Source organism: Cavia porcellus, unplaced genomic scaffold, assembly GCF_034190915.1.
Source record: "Cavia porcellus strain 051 isolate PalLab524CR breed Dunkin Hartley unplaced genomic scaffold, mCavPor4.1 scaffold_25, whole genome shotgun sequence".
NCBI lineage: Eukaryota > Metazoa > Chordata > Mammalia > Rodentia > Caviidae > Cavia > Cavia porcellus.
The window spans coordinates 4,591,760-4,597,759 of NW_026947508.1; positions in this window are offsets into that span (position 1 = coordinate 4,591,760).

The window sequence follows — 6,000 nt, forward strand, 5'->3', positions numbered from 1 at the left end:
GGGCTGGCTGCTCGGGCAAATGTGCAGCCCTGGTCTTCCCCTTTCTCCTGGGAGATGCGGAGACCCCACTGCCACTTCGTAGCCTCTGGGGAGGAGCACCTGGGCACCTGGGCTGAGCATTTCACTTGGTCCTTGAAGAAACCATTGTGTTTCCCTGCAGAGTTTTATTTGAGAAAATATGTTGGAGTCCAATATTTATTTGTTAAATCCACAATTATTTACTTTTTTATTGGTTATCTTTTTGAGACAAGGTCTGCAGTTCAGGCTGGCCTTGAGCTCACTTTGTAGCTCAGGCTGGTCTCAAATTCATGATGATCCTCCTGCCTCAGCCTCCTGAATGCTGGGTTACAGGCCCGAGCCACCACGCTTGGTTTAAATGCACAATTGGAAAACTGTAAACACCACTCGTAACAAATTAACTGATGGTAGAGTTCTTAGGAAAATGAATAACTTTTTAAACAAAGCCATTTTATATTTTGAGGAGGAAAAGGTTAACGCAGTTTTGGGTTTCAGTCAGATCAGCAGATTACCTTCAACTTTTAAAACTAATTCACTGTGTTTCTGAAGTGCACAGGTCCTGCGCCTTGGAGGCAGCTGTGTCCTAACAGCGACAGAAGGGGGCTGGGACAAGGACCCGGGCCAGGTTCCTGGAGCCCGTGCCAGGGAGGGAGATTTGATTTCTCACTTTTCCATGCACAGTGGGTTTTAATATGGGCCATTATAAATGATGCCGGAAGAAGCAAATTTTGACCTAAAAACTTTCATGCATCTTTATTTCCTTAGAATAAGTCAGTCAAGACGCAATGATCAGACCAAAGGGAGGGAAGAAGCCCTTGAATGCTAATTACAGCTCTCCAGCCTTCCCACCCTGCACGGCTCCTACCACCTAGTGCCTTGTTTGTCCTTTTTCTAGATCGTTTCTAATTCCAGAGTTCCCTTAAAAACTTTCAGAAAAAAGGAGAAAGGCGTATGGTCCTCACGTTTGCATTTCTTTACATTATCAGTCTTTAGTAAAAGACTCGAGTGTCACTTCCTCTGCTTCTGATCACAGGAGTTTAATGGCCCCAAGTTTTTATATCTAATATATTAGTTTTCAAATTGCAAACAAGAATCACAAGAACTTAAACCCCACAACCTAAAGATGCAGGATGAGAAGGAGCAATCCACTGTTGGGATCAGAGATGCACTGTCTGAAAATTTATATTTTCATTTACTAGGTGGGAGTGTGCTGTTTCCATAGTAACAGAGAGACCTTCGATACTTTAGTGACATCCGATATCCACTGTGAACCAGTGCAAAGTGTCACAGTAACAGACGGGTGAATGATCAAAACCATTAATTTTCCTGTTTTATTTTTCTACCTGAAAATCTGTATGAGTTAGGAAGATTAATAAATCTGTTCGTAATGCTTAGTTGTATCGTGTGTTACTTCACGTACTGTTCTTTTTCAGGACCTCCCAGGATGACTGCACGCGTGTAAAGGGGTATTATGCACGCTAATTTCTAAAAGGTAGATTCCCACGAAGACTTTCATCCAAGACGGGTGAATTCAAAAAACCTTGGTGGGGCTGCAGGGTTTCTCCTGAGGAGCTCGGGGAGGAAGGAGTTAAATGCAGTGGCAGAAGGATGGGGCCAAGGGCTCACTCTAGGCGATCTGGTATTTCAGGTTAGACTGGACGCCTTTGTTCAAGAGAAAAAGCACTTTAGATCTGGCTGCGGGCTTGGAGGCAGAAAATGAATTCTAGCCCTCTCGGGCAGCCATCAGAGCCCGAGGCAGGGCCTCAGCAGTACCTTGAGCAGAGTTTTTTCCCCCAAATCCCAGGTGGCGGCACCCCCCCCCCATCACATTATCTTGTATAATTACAGCCACTGTCTCTGGCGCCACAGTGACCCACCTGTCCTGGAAGTCACTTGGACGCTTCCATGACACGGCCACCTTTGCCCTGCGCACTAGCTGTGCAAAGGGTCCCTTCGGTCAGACTGATGGCGAAGTCCCCCGTCCTCTGCAGAGCCCAGGCTTCCCTGACTTCTGTGTCTCAGATGATCAACGTCAGAGCGCGGAACCCTTCTCGTAGGAACATTTGTTTAAAGGTTGCTTCATCTAACCTGTGACTAATTGGTTAGAAACAGTGTGTGCTCTGCTGTTTAGTACATTTTGTTCCTGGACAGATTAAAAAAAAGCGGGGAGGGGGCAGGCTGCATGTTTGCTCCTATTATTTTTCTGCTCCTCCCTTCCTTTCAAAATTGTAAACAGAATTCCTATCACAAAGTCCTCAAGCTGTATGGTGTGCCCGTGTGGGTTGGTTCTGAACTGCATTCAAAGGAGCTTACCTACTACTGCGTGCGGACTGACCTTGCTCTCCACTGTGTGGCCTACTGTAAGTGTCCCCGGTAGTGTATCTGCACGCATTCTCACGAGACAGGCCATGGGTGCAGGGCACCAGGTTAGCTGAAGCTTGGGCTTGCTGGGAGGGGAGGTGACCCCGGCTGGGGCAGGCTGGGAGGGGTTGTGCAGCCAGCCTGTGCCATCCTGTGCTGTAGACGGAGTCCCCCAGGGCAAGCCCCTAGGGGTGACCGTGTCTGGACCCGGTGTCAGGCCTCATCTCTTCTTCCCGTGTGCGGATCTAACAGGCCTCTGTCCCTGTCCCTAGGCTTGTTTCTCTCCCTTTCCACAGAAAGAGCGTCTCAGGGTCCTCCACTGTATGCAGAGCTCCCCCTGCAGCCCTCCAGCAGAGGAGGGAGGCGGGAGAGGAGAGAGGGAGCTGGGCAGGGAGGCAAGAGGGGTGCGCCTGGTCACCCTGGAGCCTAAACAAACGAGAAATCTGTGATTTGGGGGAACTGCAGTAGAGCAGGAGCTTCAGAGCCCAGAGCTCAGGCGCTGCGGTGCACTGGGAGTCTGTGAAATCGTAGTTTCCTTGATCACCCCGATCCCACTTTCTTTGTGGGTGACAGAGAAAGGATGCCCACGCGCCCGGTTCCCATCGGGTCGTGGTAAGACTCAGGGGCAGTGCTCAGGCTCAGGAACAGGAAGAATCGTTTTGAAAGAAAAATGCGGTGGAGGTGCAGGGTGGGAGAGGGCCTGCACTGGGTGCTGGGGTAGCTCAGGAGGACTCGTTGAGAGTCTTCCTGGATTGTCTTCCTGTAGCAAGCCAGGGCCCCGCTCCTTAGATGTACCCCAAACATGTCGACCCTCTTGCCTTTGGGCGTTGCGGGTAATGTTTGTCATTCTGTAAGCTTTGGGGTCAGGCCCTGATCATGTCCGTGGCTGCACATCTGCTAGGCACTCAACAAACAAGTAAGAGCTTTCTTCCCACACGTAACCTGTCTCGGAGGAGGCCGCTGGACGCTTCCCCCCGTGTTCAGAGGACTCGGTTTGAGGCCTCAGCCTTACCACTTCTCAGTGGCATCACTCTGGGGGTGACTTGGCCTCTTTCCCCTCTGCTACACGTATAAAATGTAACACACGTACTTTACACAATTCATCCATTTCAGCTCTCAGCCACTTGGCCTGCTAGATGCCCAGTTAGCTGCTTAAATGCTCTCAGGTTCCTGGTCGCTATTGTTCCTGCAAAATGAGGAGCATGCTGGTACTTTGCCATGCTTCTGAAGGAATTCGTAGCGCAGGGTAGGTCCTTTTTGCCTTTGGTCGTGTGCAACATTATTGCGTGTGTGCGTGCGTGCGTGCGTGTGTGTGTGTGCACGTACGCGGTGCTGGGATGCAGCCAGGGCCTTTTGCACACTCTTTGTTGTCCGACCACGGGCCCGCAGCGCTTCTGGCTTTTTATTTTTTATTTATTTTTCTGGTACCGGGAATCAAACTCCCAATCTCGAGCCTTCTGGCTTCTTTTTGTTACACGGCTCCATCCTACGAGTTTGAGGAAAGCTAAGTTACGGAGGAGGCAGAGGATGGCAGATGAACACAGGCCGCGCTCCCGGGCCGTACTCCCTGCGGCCTGGCCCAGAGCCCCGGGTCCCCGTGAGCTCCGGCCTGGCCTGGCCTGGCCTCCCGGCTCTGTGTCGCCTACCTCCAAGGTCCTCCTCATGCTACAGAGCAAAACCGCTTTACAACACGACTGTGACCGTGCCAGCTGCGTCCCGCAGTTCTCTGTGACTTTTCCAGCGCACCAGGCCCCCGATTGCTGGCCTTGCTCCTCCTGTCCTCTCCCGCTGTCCCCCAGCTTGCCCTGTGCTGGTGCCCAGCCATACCAGCTTCTTGCAGCTCTTCCGAGGAGCTGGCGTTGGGTTCCTCGGGCCCCACACCTCGCCCTTGCTCTCCCTTCGGCCTGGGATGCCCTGGTCCCTCTGCCTGCTGACCACGTGGTCATCGAGGTCTCAGTTAAATGCCACCGCCTGGTGGTGGCGTCTCCTGACCAAATGTCCTTGAGCTGTGCTTCCTGAACACCTCTTTCCGGACACCTGCCTACTGGAAACTGGACGGAAGCTCTTCTGTACCCGGAGCACGGTGCACAGTGCCGCGCTCCGGAGAGGAGGAGGTATTGCCACCTCGCCCGGGCCACCACAGTCACTTTCCTGCGGTTCTGTTCCTTCTGTTTGTCATCCAGGTTCCGTCCTGGGGGCTGGGGACACAGCAATGAACACCATGGCCCTGGACTGTCGTCCCTCTCCAGTTTCCTCTCTAACGGGAGGGGACAGTGACCATCAGGCAGTCGTGCGGCAAGCGAGAGGGTGTTTTACTTTGGTCAGTCTGCGTAGTAAAGAGAATCCGGGGCTGCCCTCTGAGGAATGGGCATCAAAGGCGTCCTTTCGGATCGAATTCAACATCAGGCCACTTGTCCCAGTGGGTGGCTGATCCTATTTGGTCAAGAGAAGACGGTTCCATGGAGAGTCCAGCCTCGGGACCCGAGATGCGGCTCAGAGTCTAGCGCGTGTCTAGCGCGCTCCCTGGATTCCACCACCAGTACTGCAAAAAAGAAAAACACACTCGGGCCTGTCTTCCCAGCACTGGGGAGGCTGAGGCAGGAGGATCACCACAAGTTGGGGGCCAGCTGGGGCTACATGATGAGTTTAAGGCCAGTGTGGACCATGTGAGACCCTGTCTCAAAAGAAGAGAAAGGAAAATTTTACAGAGGAGAGCGCATCCTAGCTCAATTAAGTTGTCTGAATCTCATTATCTAAGTTTTTGGTAAACTTAGTTTACTAGTAAGCCTTTCGAGGAAAAAAAGACTAAATTTACACTGAAGTAAAACTGTGTTAAATATACTTCATTCACTGAGATCTGGGCGCAGGGTAGCCCAGGGGTGACTGCAGGTTGAGCACCCTCGTGTGCTGCTGGCTCTTAGGGTACAGCTAGCACAGTACTTTACAGTGTAGGTCAGGACAGCGTTGCGCAGTGCAGTGACAGGAACCCAAGGTTTCTTTTAGAAATTTTGCCACTGTGTGGGCTCGCTGTACATTATAAATAGGTTTTTAGAGCCCACTAATTATTTTTTAGTAAAACTTTTATTTCTATGGCCATATTCCCAAAATTGTAATACAGATTTAATGTAATTCCAATCAAAATACCATTAACATAACTCACAAGTCTAGAGAAAACATTCCTAAATTCTATCTGGAACCAGAAGCGGCCTAGAATAGCAGAGGCCATCCTGAGCAACAAAGGCAAGGCAGGAAGCATCACAATCCCTGACTTGAAAAATTATACTACAAAACTACTGGGCTGAAATCAGCATGGCACAGGCAAAATAAGAGACCTGGGGATCAGTGGAACAGATCAGAAGATGCAGACACAACTACAAACAACTCAGCCACCTTATCTTTGACAAAGGGGCCAACATACTCACAGGAAGAACGATATCCTCGTTAATAAATGGTGCTGGAAAAACTGTCTCTCTACAGGCTGAAGACTAAAACTAGACCCATGTCCATCCCCATGCACTAAACTAAAGTCAAAATGGATCAAAGGTCTAAGCATTAAAACAGAAGCACGAAGTCTCCTGGAAGACAAGTGTGTAGAAATCTTGAAGACATAGAGGAAGGCAG